Consider the following 14,939-nt stretch of genomic DNA (forward strand, 5'->3'; position numbering starts at 1 on the left):
ATATTAAAAATTCACACAAGAATAACTCAGTAACTTTTATTGCAAGGTAGTTTTTACTTTAGGGGAAATGCTCTTTAAATAAATGACCTTTAGCAAAAATTACATTGATCTACATTACTGCAAATGTAAAATGCAGAGAATATTAGGTGACGTTTACAACTGCTGGCTATGGGCACAAATGTTTCTGAATCAGGCCGCTGCGCAGGCAGGTCAGACAGGGCTGCATAAATAAACAGCTGAAAAAATCTGCAATGTTACCTGTAGCCGGCAGCTAATGAGAAAAAGACACAGAAATGGCCGCTAGGCACAGCAGAGAAACTTCCTACATGCCCAAAACCTTGCAAATAAACCATTGGAAATCCAATCTCTTTATCACTATGTACAGTTGAAACCAGAATTTTACTTAAGGCCGCTTTACACGCTGCGATATCGGTACCGATATCGCTAGCGTGGGTACCGCCCCCCTCTGTTGTGCGACACAGGCAAATCGCTGCCCGTGCCGCACAACATCGCCCAGACCTGTCACACGTACTTACCTGCCTGGTGACGTCGCTGTGACCGGCGAACCGCCTCCTTTCTAAGGGGGCGGTTCGTTAAGCGTCACAGCGACGTCACTGAACCGTCGCCCAATAGAAGTGGAGGGGCGGAGATGAGCGGGACGAACATCCCGCCCACCTCCTTCCTTCCGCATTGTGGGCGGGAGGCAGGTAAGGAGAAGTTCCTCGTTCCTGCGGTGTCACACGGAGCGATGTGTGCTGCCGCAGGAACGAGGAACAACCTCGTTACTGCTGCAGTAACGATATTTGAGAATGGACCCCCATGTCACCGATGAGCGATTTTGCACGTTTTTGCGACGATGCAAAATCGCTCATAGGTGTCACACGCAACGGCATTGCTAATTCCGTGACCCCAACGACTTCGCATTAGCGATGTCATAGCGTGGAAAGCCCCCTTTACACTCTCTTTAAAGACACATCTGCAGGTTTTTCCCACCGCTCTCTATAAAGACACATCTGCAGGTTTTTCCCTCCGCTCTCTATAAAGACACATCTGCAGGTTTTCCCCTCCATTCGACACATCTGCAGGTTTTTCCCTCCGCTCTCTATACAGACCATCTGCAGCTTTTTCCCTCCACTCTCTATAAAGACACATCTGCAAGTTTTTCCCTCCACTCTCTATAAAGACACATATAGCGCCCCTGAGATACTCAGGGCACTACAGGGAACTGCATCCTCTTGGGGATGCAGGATCTACCCCCTGGGACCTGGAGTACCAGTGCCTATATAACCAAAGCACAACTAAAATCCTAGTTCTCCACACCACACTCGGCATAGAGAGTTAACCATGTAAGGGGATGGTCGCCATGGGAACGAGTCCCTGGGATTAGCCAGCCTGGTGGGAGGGGTCAGCAGTCAGTCAATGGTAGAGTCTAGAGCGTGTGGCACACAGAAGAGGTGGGCGGATGTGCCTGAGCTGGGTCCGTGTAACGGTGACCCCGGGGCACAGGAGAGAGGTCGCCAGGTTGGGTACCGGAGATACCGCTGGGACCAGAGCACAAACGGGGCACAGGGCCTAGGTCAAGAGTCAGTTTCAAATGGTTTGATAAATACCTGCCCAGTGAGGACACCTTCACGGACTTCACCTAACCAAATAATCCGTGGGCATCAGCAGGAAACTAGGATCGGGGTTCGGACACTTACCTCCCCACAGTTTCCGCTCTGCCCGCCGTACGGAGAAGGAGACTGCACCCCAAAAGGGACAGTTGGGGCCCCCAAACGCTCCACGCTACGGGGACCCAACTAACAGAGAATGCCGGGGACAGAGCAACCTGGGTCACTACATTGGCACTGGTCCTCCAAGGGACCTGAACCAGCAACTCCTGGGTCCATGTGAGTAGAGACTGTTAAAGACAACCTGGTGTGGTCTCCGTTATTATCCCCGTTACATCTCCCAGACGCAGCCCTACCTGCGGAGGGCCTAACACCATTGCTGCAATCACCACCAGCCCTGGGAGTACCCACATTCAGCAGCGGCGGTTCTCCATCCTTAACCGCATCCCGCAGGTGGCGTCACATGAACATTAACTCTTATCTCCCCTGTAAATACTCCCCTTACAAAAGGGGCCCAGGGCACGGGACCGGGCAACAGCCACCCAAAGTGATATTCCCAATTCTAAGTACTGCCCAGGACCGAGCACCTCAACCCTGGGCAACACACACATCTGCAGGTTTTTCTCACTATTTGACATGAAATCAAAATAAACTTTCCCATTTTGCATCAATTAGGATTCCAAAAATTATTTCTATTTGCCAATTATGCTATTGGCTTAAAGAGGACCTTTCACCGGGTCAAAAGTGACAACCGTTTGCTCTTACAGTGTCCTATTTTACTCTTGCTGCTCCTTTGAGTAAGCCATTTTTTTTAATCCACCTTACGGTTCAAGAGAAATTTGCCTTTTTACTGAGTGCTAATTTTTATGATCTTAGTGAAGGATGTGTGTTTCACATAGTAATTATGCAGAGCTGCCTAAAGTCACACCCACGAGGAGTCTTGTGAGCCACGCCCCCAAAGAGCACAAAAATTAGCACTATATATAAAAGCCCATATCTCTGGAACCGTATAGCGGATTTTTAAAAAACGAAAACAGGAATACTCAGGGGAGAGACAGAAATAAAATAAGGGTGAAATCCTGTTGATTGATGCCCTTTAAATTATCTGGGGACTAAGAAATATATCTCCACCCATCCAGTAATGTGATCAGTGTTTGGGCACCCAGAAATAATTAGGGAGTAAATATAATTTGTTCCCAGGTTCTTTTTATCTATCAGGGATATTTCCCGCGCACGACACACTGGGACAACATTTATCTGCAATCATGTAAGTAAGGATTTAATAGCTTTGTTTGGCTAATTAAGAGGCGCAGTGAGGCCAGGCGGTTGTGAAAATTGAATGAATGTACAAATATGCTGATCAGATGGCAATGAATCAAACACTCATCTGAAATCTGAAAAACAAGATGTAAAAAAACATTGAAAACCCTCAGCTTTATCTCCCGGTCCTGAGCAATTAAATACTATTGAAATGCAGCCTCTCCTCCTACAGATGCATGGTAAAGAGTCTCTTAGTCACACGCAAATGAGATGGAGGGGGTTTGGATGAATGCCAAGGAAAATTCCCCGGAATGGATAATGCGGGGTGTAATAGCAATCCTCTGACATTCCTGCAGTCAGCTCTGTCTAATGGGTCACTCAATAAAAACGGATATATTTATGCCTAAAACCAATACAACTCCCAGTACGTCCTGCAAGGAAAAACATTGTTCATCGACTGAAAATTATTAACAATATCAGCTTCACTATCGATGGAAAATATTAATAAAGACAAAGCTGCTAAATGATCACTAAATAGAAAATTGGCTAGGGAAATCTTTAAAGGGAACCAACCAGCAGTTTTTGCCCTATAAACTAGAGCAGGGGTGGGCAATTAATTTTTCCATGGGGCCACATAAGAAATTGGGATGGTTTTAGAGGGCCGGACTAATATAATTACCTCGGTTCTACATCATTATATATAAAAGATGTAGAACCGAGTTAATTATAGTAGTCCGGCATTATATATATATATATATATATATATATATATATATATATATATATGTGTATGTATATGTGTATGTATATGTGTATATATATGTATATATCTATATGTATATATATATATATATATATATATATGTGTGTATGTGTATATGTGTGTGTGTGTATGTATATGTGTGTGTATGTGTGTGTGTGTATGTGTGTGTGTATGTGTGTATGTATGTGTGTATGTATGTGTATGCGTGTGTGTGTATATATACACACACACACAGCCGGGCCTCCGACATACAAGCACGCATGCGCACACGCACACACACACACAGCCAGGCCTCCTACATGCGCACACACACACACACACACACACAGACAGGCCTCCTATACACATGCATACATACACAAACACACAGCCAGGCCTCCGACATGCGCACACACACACACAGCCCTCCTACATACATACATACACACACACACACACACACACACACAGCCCTACTACATACAAACATACATACACACACTCACACACACACACACACAGCCCTCCTACATACATACATACATACACACTCACACACACACAGCCCTCCTACATACATACTAGTGATGTGTCGGTCGCAAATGATCCGACACAAAGATCCGGCTCCCTGCTGTGAACGACAGGAGCCGAATCGCCGGTGTAAGCCACTTAAATATCTAAATGGCTCTTTTCGTCGTCAAAACCCCGCCCACCCGCGGCTAAACTCCGCCTACTCAGCAATCTAATTGGCCGCTTGTAAGTGGGCGGGGCTTTGGTGGCGTTACTATAATCTTAAATATGTGTTCACCTGGGGTGAACACATATTTAATAAGGAGCCGAGAACGAGCTGAAAGATCCGGCTCTTTTTGGCGAGCGGAGCCATGGGAACCGGATCACTAAAAAGAGCCGGACTGCCCATCACTAATACATACATACACACACACACACACAGCCCTCCTACATACATACACACACACACACACACACAGCCCTCCTACATACATACACACACACACACACACACACACACAGAGCCAGGCCTCCTACATACATACACACAGCCAGGCCTCCTATACATACACATGCATACATATATACACACACATCAACAAAGCACAAACACAGAACCACGTATTTACCTTAAAAAAAAAGTGTGTGTCCATGCAGTGGAGCCGGCCTCAGCGGAGAGCAGAAGCAGGAAGTCAGGAATCAGCTTCTTTGGAGTGAAGCTCCGCCCCCGCCCCCAGGTCTGCTCTGTGTGAGAGGATGAATGCAGCTTCCATAGAGCAGTGTGTGCAGCTGCCGGCCTCCTGTCACTGCAGACAGGGCCGGAGCGGCCGCACACACCAATGAGATAGGTAGTCGGGCGGCCCCCCTCCCCCCATAGGTTACTAGTAACCACTCACCTCTCCCTTCTTACTGTCCCTCCTCAGGCAACTCCGTATGTGCCCCCCGCTGAGCTGTTTCTCTTTTGCATGGCCAGGCTTCGCCCATGCTGTATTCCTAGGAGGCCCCGGCTGCTGCAGCTTCTTCTGCTGCCGGGCGGGAACTTTTCATATGACACACACGCGCCGTACTGACGACATCAGGGCGCGCGTGTCACACAGAGCATCTGCCGGGCAGGGAACAGAGGACAGATTCATGCGTTCCGCTGCCTGCACTGTGCAGCGCTGCAGGATCTGTTCCCTGCACAGCACGCAGCGTGTGATGACGGCGATCTGACCAGGGACCTCCCCGGAGCCTGGAGCTCCGTCAACAGGTCAGATTGCTCTCTCATCACTGACCGGCCAGCAAGGACGCCCTGAACCAGGCGGGCTGGATGTGGCCCGCGGGCCGCCCCTTGCCCAGGTCTGACCTAGAGGCATTGGATTGAAAAATCTGGGGCTTGATGCTGAATATTCGTTGGTCAAACCTTCAGAAATGACATATCGTATTTTTCGGTTTATAAGACGCACTGGATTATAAGACGCACCCCAAATTTAGAGGAAAAAAAAAGCGAAAAAATGGGATCCGTCTTATAGTCCAGTGTTGTCTTACCAGTGAGTGGCAGCGGTGGTGGAGCGGGTTCGTGGTGGAGCAGGGTGGTGCTGCGAGTGGTGCGGCGGGTGTCCCAGATGCTGTCCCAGAAACTGTCGGCAGTGCGGGTTTAAAAGAAATGGCGCCCGGAGTCGGCGCGTACGCAGATAGAGCTATCAGCTCAGTGACAAGCCAAAATCTCAACTACACACGCTACACTTCCGGGCCCCATTTTCATTAAGCCCGCTGCTGAGAGAACAATGGGCCAGAGGGGACATATGCGCAGATGAGATCTTGAGCCGAGAAATCCATCTGTGCACGCGTCGACTCCGGGCACCATTATTTGAAGCCCTCACCCTCCGCAGCACCCTTAGCCAAGCACAGCCGCCGCAGCACATTCCTTTCAGCCCAAGCACAGCCACCGAAACACAGCATTGCCCCTGCCTCCTACTACCCCTGTGGACATGAATATGAGGGGCGATGGCGCATGCGCTGATGAAAGAAAAAAATTAATGGAGCCATGTACCAGAGCTGGGACAGCTGTCCCCACCCACATCAGGCTCTCAATAAAGATTGTACATTGATAGTAAGGTGTTCATTACAGCAGGGGTCATGTCGGAATGCGACGTGTGTGACAATGATAAGTCCTGCTGCTTAAGCAAACATAGCAAGTAAACAACAGATTGGACCTTAACAAGACAGGCATCCCTGAACCACACCACCCCACAGGCACAAAACCAGCACAACAATGGCTGCCACACAGCACGAACACCGTGTGAATGGAGTTGAATAACTCACCTGCCATCAGCTCCCAGTATGTAAACTGACACCAAAAAAGCTTGTGACCCTCCTGACTCACGGGTCCCATAGCGGCTGTGTGGTCTGCAACTGAACAGTGCAGCTCCTCTCTCACAGAGAGAAGGCGGTTGCTTCTCTGCAGGTTGGCTGACACCTAGTGCTAGAGATGAGTACTACAACATATAGCCGGGTAGTAGTGAAACGTACGTCGGGGTGTCAGGACGGCGGCACACTTTCTATATACCCAGGTAACTTTTGTGCATTTTTGCTGAGAATTTGACCTTTCATTATACGAATGTTTTACACGGTGCCCATTGGGAATAGTACCATCTACCACTTGTGTTCGGTAATACTTACCAGGTGGTACAGTTTACACTAGTTACCATTATGTTAATTAGCTTGAGAATAGCTCCATCTATGGACTTAGGTTGGTAATACATCCACAGCATTAATGCCACTGGGTTATTTGCACAACGCTTATACTAAATTGATCTTTTAGTGAAAAAAAAATGTATTTTTCCTTTTTTATATTGATATTTCCACATGAATGTACGGTACTTATTTATAATCTATTTTTTTGTACATATAAATTTTCCATAACGGTTATGTGCAATTTGATGCACCAAGACACTTTATAAGTATAGCCCTTATGGTGTAGTATTGATATAGATGTGGGGTGTTATTTAGATCAGGAACATATTTTCGCACTAGTCACTTTTCTCCCTTGTGGATATCGTAATGTGCAATAGTGTTATGCTGCTTGGTCCTCATTTTTTGCTGTATACATCTCATTTAATTGTTTGATTATGTTTTGAATTTCTCAATAAAAATTTACATTTTATTATTTTGGACTGTTTTGCTCCTTTTTGAAAGAATCACAATTGATCTTTTCAAACTGTTGTTGCCTATGTAATGGGAGTGTCCTTCCACTGATTGACCGCTTTTTGTGCTGAAACATATATGCAGCAATGCAGCATAAAATCAGTATACAGCGCAAAAAAGACAGCACGACGCAAACACTTCTCAGACACAACTCTACTCAATTGGGCAATGACAGCTCCAAAGTAGAAAATTGCAAACGTTCAGCAAATGTCACGCCCTGGCCTATCAGGTCGTCACAGGGTATCGTGCAATCTGCCCTTCAGCAGTATCCAAAGTCCTCTTTGGTTACGAATCCCTGTCCTTTGGTGTTGCTAAGATCAGAGCCAGTCAAAACCCTAGGAACACTTTGCACCACACCCACCAGACACACCATTGGGGGGCCTGAAGGGAATAGGGCTACCCACTTGGGGGGTTGGTAGGGGAAAAGTGAAAAGTGAGAAGAGATTGAAAGTGAACAGTAGGAGTGTGGAGTGGTGTCTCTCGAAGTGAGAGGTCACTGGTTTTGGAGCAGGGCTCCTTAAGACTACTAGGTGGCAGACATTGGTCTGGGCCTGGTAGGAGCTGGAACCCTGGTCGCAGGGGATTGTGTCAAGGGGCACGGATCTGCCGAGGAGGGCAGCCGGTGGCCTTAATCCATCTCCGGGCAGGGGACAGGGCACGACGGGGTACGTGGAGCCTAGGCCGGTAAGTAGCTTCAAGCGTCCTGGTAATTTACCCGACGGGGGTGAAGTCTTCAAGATTCATCCCTCAGCCGCTCCAAAATCGGGGTACTAGCGCAACGAGGGGATAGGACTTTTCCCAAAACACAGTCCAGAAAATCCCAAGCGTGAACCCTGAGAGCGAACTCACTCCGTTAGCCATACGGGTGAGCGGGACCCGACTAGTTCCACACTACAGGGTCCAAATAGTGAAGGAGGTGCCACGGAAAAGGTCACAGGCTAACAAGCAACACCAAGGGCATGGATTCACGCGTGCTCCCTCCATGCTGCAGCGGTGCTCAGAATTCTGGTTTACAAGATGTCGGTGTCAGTATTCTTGGCCTGAGTGAGTACGCAGAAACCCTTTCCTCTCCCAACAGCACCCCTTTGCTACCATCACCGGGTCCCAGGGCAAAACCCCCTACCCACGGAGGGGGTTAAACACCTTGCTGCCATACCACCGCCACCGGGCTCTCCCAACAGCAGCGGTGGTACTCCATCTTACCACGCACCGTGGGTTGCGTCACGAACTTCTAATCCCTATGTACATATCCCCCCTTTTACATTCGAGTGTATGTACGACCCCCACCCGGGTCCGGAGACCCCTCGAGCCACCGCGGTTCCAGATCCGAGCGGCTCGGCCGCTGACACGGGGGCGGTACATTATCTTTTTGAAAAATTAAATAAATAAATAAAATAAAGAAAAATAAAGAATCTTAAAAATAAAATATCACAAAAATATAATTAATTTGACATATTTTTCCTAGTTCCAATTGTTAGCACACAAGTGCTGGGGAGCGAGCCATTTTCTGCAGTAGTCATGGGCACCAGTAATTACCTCCAAGACCTGGTGAAGATGCCAGCAGTCAGATATCAGAGCCGGGGAGAGGCTGGCATTGGGCTGGGAGCTCTACAGAGCACTCTGTATGCAGCTCGCATCCTCACTACTACATTGTAATTTGGAACACCCAGGCTGTAATTAGAGGAATTTGCTGCTCGCTTTGATGTACAGGAATAATAATCTGTTGCAGCTCGCCCCAAGAAAACAGGCTGCCCTATAATCTTTATTTACAGAGCGGCTTTATTAAAAGACACGCCATTAAGGTCTGGTAATCATATTGCGCTCAGTGCAGATGTCACACGACCCTTGAAATGCAGAAGGCTCGGCTCGCTGCCTGCCTGCCGCAGAATACAAACAGCATCTGCAGTGTCCTGGCTAATGAGCAAAGGTAAAATGGGTGCAAGTCCGCAGAGATCGCCCCCAATTTATATGTATTTGGTTGGCGAGGGAAGACGAATACTTTAGAAATGACTGATATGCGTATGTGCGCACTGCTAGGAAAATCTTTTGGCGTATACTTTACTTTTTCCATAGGTTGTGATTCACTGTGGCTACCGTTGGATGTATAATCATGGCCAAAAGTGTTGGCACACCTGAAATTATTCTAGAAAATAAAGTATTTTTCCCAAAAAGTTATTGCAATTACACATTTTGTTATACACATGTTTATTTCCTTTGTGTGTATTGGAACAACACAAAAAAAGAGGAAAAAAATGAAAAAATTGGACATAATTTCACACAAAACCCTAAAAATGGGCCAGACAAAATTGTTGGCGCCTTTCCAAAATTGTGGATAAACAACTTTGTTTATGTGATGCTCTCTCAAACTCACCTGTAGCAAGTAACAGGTTTGGGCAAAATGAAAATCACACCTAAAATCAGATAAAAAGTGGAGAAGTTGACTCAATCTGCATTGTGTGTCTGTATGTGCCACTCTAAGCATGGAGAATAGAAAGAGGAGGAGAGAACAGACTTGAGAACCAAAGTTGTTGAAAAATATCAACAATCTGAGTCAATTATGAGTCAATTTCCAGAGATCTTGATGTTCCTTTGTCCACGGTGCACAACATAATCAATAAGTTTACAACCAATGGCACCGTAGATAATCTCCCAGAAAAATTAATGAACATTTGCTATGCAGTATATATTTTAAACTTGGGTTTGGGAGAAGTCCCCCTTCAAATATGAGAGACCTGGAGACATTTGCAAAAGAAGAGTCCAAAATTCCAGGTGAGAGGTGTAAGACGCTAGTTGATGGTTATAGGAAGCGATTGATTGCAGTTATTACAAGCCAAATATTAAGTTGTGGGTGACAACAATTTTGTCCAGCCCAATTTTAGAGTTTTGTGTGAAATTATGTTCAATTTGCCTTTTTTTCTGTTTTTGTTTTTTTTGTGTTTTTTTCAATACACACTCTGCAATAGTGGCCACATCTCTGTAGGACTCATATGGGAAGGCTTTTTCTAAATACCTTGTTGAGCCAACTGTGCCTCTCAGCGGCGCTATTGTGGTCCGCTCATCCCCATCACTTGACCCCTGGGCTCCGTGACCTCTGAGATCCGGTGATGTCATGTCAACTTCTAGTTGACCCAACATCACCGAGGCCGGCCCTTGTCTTCCTAAGTGACTGGGTTGTGGCGGCGTTTCACCTCTCATCACAGCCCAGCAATGCCTGCTTTCGGCACTCTGCAGTGAAGGAGAGAGCAATCAAGATGGCCACAGCCCAATCACTCAGGAAGACTGGGGCCGCCTCGGTGATGTCAGGTCAACTGGAAGTTGACCTGACATCACCGGATCTCAGAGATCTTGGACCCCGGGGGGGTGTCACTTAATGGGGATGAGTTGACCGCAATAGCGCCGTTCAGAGGCACAATTGGCTGAACAAGGTATTTAGAAAAAGCCTTCCCTATCAGTTTTACAGGGATGTGGCCACTATTGCAGAGTAGTGAACGACCCCTTTAAGTAATATTGCAGTATACAGTAAAAACGAGGGTCTCATATGAAGACCTGCCTGTGGCTGGGCTTCACAGATTTATTGGCGGTGATAGTGGTCTTTAGCAAGTCATCAGCTGCCATTACAATCCACCAACACACAGTGATCGCAAGGTGAGGTGGGTGATGAGCCTCCAAATGGACAGCACACCCGAATTGCAACAATTGAGTGCTAGATGTGCTGTCTGTAAAACACAGCTGGCACCTGTGCGGAGCAGGCTCAGCTCCTGAGCCATTTCCATGCTCTGTTATGGAGCAAGAAGGGGTAAAAAAGTCAGCAGCAAAGGTCAATTTTCTGGCCTACAGAATTTCCGCAGTATGTGGATGAGGTTCGGTAAAATGTCATCCAATCTCCGGCTGCTATATTCCACCCGTGTAAAGCGACTTGACAGAAGAGCTGAAAGGCGGTATCCGTTTTGCTAAAAGGAGATCACTTCAACCTGTTACCGTGATCTCTAACTTTCTTCTGTAACGTGACACGCCATTTTAACTCATCAACCATTCCACTGTCATCATGCGAGTCAATCTGCAGTAATCCCCTGCACGTAGTAGTGAGATAGACGGCTGCAGAAACTCCCGAGCGCTGTCACGACTACTAATTCCAGTGTCATTTCGTCCCTGTAGCATGAACACAGTGACATTTCATTTACTCCTCACAAGGAATTAATGCTAATGTTCTTGTCTTGAAAATACATTAATTCCGCATCAACATCCTTTGTGCTAATTTTTTCAGGATGGATAACTTAACTATTTCTAAACTCCGTCGTAGTTGACTTACTTCTAAAGGGAGAGATTTAGAAGTAGAAAATCATGATACTTTCTTCTAAAAACAGCGCCACACCTGTTAACAGGTTGTGTGTGGTACTGCAGCCTAATCCCATTTATTTCAGTGGAGATTAGCTGCAACGCCATGTTTGATTTATGGACCAACATGGAACTTTTTTTTTGAAAGAAAGCAGACATGTTTTTTAATTCATAGACAACCCAGTTTAATGTTTATGGCAGGAAAAAAAACCAAATAATATATGTATTTCATTAGTTTAGTTATACTTTCTGTGGACAATATCATAGATGGACAGGTATTTCATTCTCAGGTCTTGAAGTTCCTTCTAAATTGCTCTATCACCAGGGATGAAAATACAATAGGTGCAGGAGTTGCGATCGCACCCGGATTCTGGAACCTAGGGGGCCCAAAAAGTTCATTTGGCCTATATAAAAAGACCAATGCTATTGGACTTACAATAATTGAGGGCCCTGGTAAAGCTTTGTATTGGAGCTCATGAGCTTCAAGCTTTGCAACTGTGTAGTTAGGCCACGTTCACACGTTGAGTGTTTTGTGAATTTTTTACCTCAGTATTTGTAGCCAAAACCAGGAGTCGGTGATAAATACAGAAGTGGTGCCCGTGTTTCTATTATACTTTTCCTCAGATTACTCAACTCCTGGTTTTGGCTACAAATCCTGAGGTAAAAAGCTCACCAAATACAGTGTGAACGTGGCCTTATCGTTTCAACCTTTTGGCTCCAACCTATCTTCCAAATGTTGACCTGGAAGGTCTATTCTAAGGCCCAATGCTAGTAACTTGGACCTGTGCCACCCCCACGTCAGCAGCCGGGCTGCTCGGATCCGGATCCGCGGTGGCTCGAGGGACTTCCAGACCCGGGGGTCGTGCGGCCACTCGAATTAAGGGGATATTTACAGGGGATGGTGTATTTACAGTTCGTGACGCCACCCATGGTGTGTGGTAAGGTGGAGTACCACCGCTGCAGCTGGGGAGTACCCGGTAGTGATGGAGTGGGCAGCCAGGTGTTTAACCCCTCCATGGGTAGGGGGGAATGTCCCGGGACTCGGTGACGGTGACAGGGATGTGCCGTTGGGGAGGTAAGGGTCACTTGCGTACTCACTCTGTCCAATAATGCTGACACCGACAACTTAGTAAACCAAAGTTCTGGACACCGCTGCCGCTGAGGGGGAGCACGTTTGGGTCCCCTTTCTCCTGGTGTTGCCTGATGATCTGTGACCTTTCCCTTGGCACCTTGTTCTCTTCTTAGTTGTGCCCTGTAGCTTGAAACTAGTCGGGTCCCGCTCCCCAGTGTGGCTAACTGAGGGAGCTTGGTCTCAGTGTTCACGCTTGGGATTTCCTGGACCGTTTTAGTGGAAAGTCCTATCCCCCTTGTTGCTCTAGTACCCCGATTTTGGAGCAGGTGGAAAGTGGATCTTGAAGGCTCCGTTCTCGTCAGGTGAATCGTCAGGTTGCCTGAAGCTACTCCCTGACCTAGGGTCCACGTACCCCATCGTGCCCTGGTCCCAGCCCGGTGAGTGTACAAGGCCGCCGGCTGTCCTCCACGACAATACCGTGCCCCTGGTCACGATCCCCTGCGACCGGGGGTCCAGCTCCTACCAGGCCCAGACCAACGTCTGTTACCTAGTACTTCCAAGGAGCCCAACTCCTGACCTCCTCTCTCCTTTACTTCCAACACTACACTGGCCCACTCCTGACTATCCTGACCTCCCCTTAACCAACTTCGCAAGGGGGCGACCCTATTCCACTCAGGCCGTCCACTGGTGTGTCTGGTGGGTGTGGTGCAGAGTGTTCCTAGGATTTTGATTAGCTGGTTTTGGCAACACCATTGGTTAGGGACCCATAACCAATGAGGAGGTGCATATTGCACAGAAGGGCAGATTGCACAATACCCTGTGACGACCTGATAGGCCAGGGCGTCACAGACCTGTGTAGGGTGTTAGGATTAGGTTCGCCCCTGCAGAAGCAGCCAACACACGGTAATCCATATTTGATGTGTAAATATAGGAATGTGTATTGTGTAAATAGCCACAAGGTGGCAGTGTTACAGCACGGCTGTCCTAGCACCTGGGTGGTCATGGAGACAGTTAATACGAGGAGGAGAGTAGGCCATATAAAAGAGAGAGATAGAGAGTAGGGGGCAGGAGAGTCCCTGAGTTGGAGTTGTGATAAAAGCCCTTTTGAAGATTCTGACCCTAAGGGTCACCCCTGTGGCCGTGATGTGTGGGATTCATTTAGGATTGAATAACTACGTCCCCTAGAAGTGGGGTATAGTCCTACGGTCTTGGGTTTGGCATCCGTATTGTCTGGCTTGGAATACTCAAAGACTTCCTCACTAAACGAAAGGTCAGTGCGCCCTCAAGGAGTAGGGTTTGGCTGGAAGGCCTGGGCAGAGACAAGAGAGCGCTGTCGGTTGCGGTCCTTCGTTTGCACTAGCATCTCCTGTGGGTGGGGTGAAGTGGCCCAACAGACTTAATGAACCGGTTGGTGCCAGCGTGAAGTTGAGTGGAGGAATGAGAGGCCTAGAGGTGTCAGACAGAACCCAGGTGCCTGAAGTACAGACAGCTGCTAAAATGTATATGAGGCGGAGGTGTAGAAGGAACCCCCATGGGATGTGTAACGGTGCCGGCGGAACGCGGAGTGAAATAATGCACGAGTGGAAGAGTAAAAAAATTATATGTTTGGAAGAAGAAACTCTCCCTTGACCTTATTAACTGAGAGGAAAAAAATAGTGTCGCCTGGACTGTTGTGGAGTTCTCCTGTGTGTGGTGTGGTGACGGGGAGGCATGGGGTTATCGAACGGCTGTGCTGCGGCCTGCTGACCTCTGCATTCACGACTACCACTGCCTGCCCCGTGCGTCCCACAGCTGGACAACTACCAGAGTATTTTCTCAAAGTTGGCCTACATGAGAATTGCCTTCCACTTTAGAGCTCCTCCTCAAGTTTCAAAGAGACTGTGACTTTACTAGTGATGCCTTTGGCGGACATAATGGCTTATGTAGATCATCACTTGGTTGAAGACCTTTACCTGCCTCCTGGCCAAAACCTCAATTATTACATGGCTGACCACAACTTAAAGGGGTTTTCCAGATTCAGAACACCCCTTGCTACCAGTGACTATCAGTCTGCAGCCAATCACTACTTAGGCAATGTCTCCTCTCTTACTCTTGCCTACAACCCGACTTCCCCTGTTCCTGCCCTAAGCTTTTCTCCCACTCTTTGTCATCTTCCCACACTTTTTGGGCAGGGCTCCTCCAACTCCACTAGTCAGAGAGGAGCGCCGACTCTGACAGCTAGTCC

The sequence above is a fragment of the Anomaloglossus baeobatrachus genome, chromosome 9 (assembly GCF_048569485.1).
Source record: "Anomaloglossus baeobatrachus isolate aAnoBae1 chromosome 9, aAnoBae1.hap1, whole genome shotgun sequence".
NCBI lineage: Eukaryota > Metazoa > Chordata > Amphibia > Anura > Aromobatidae > Anomaloglossus > Anomaloglossus baeobatrachus.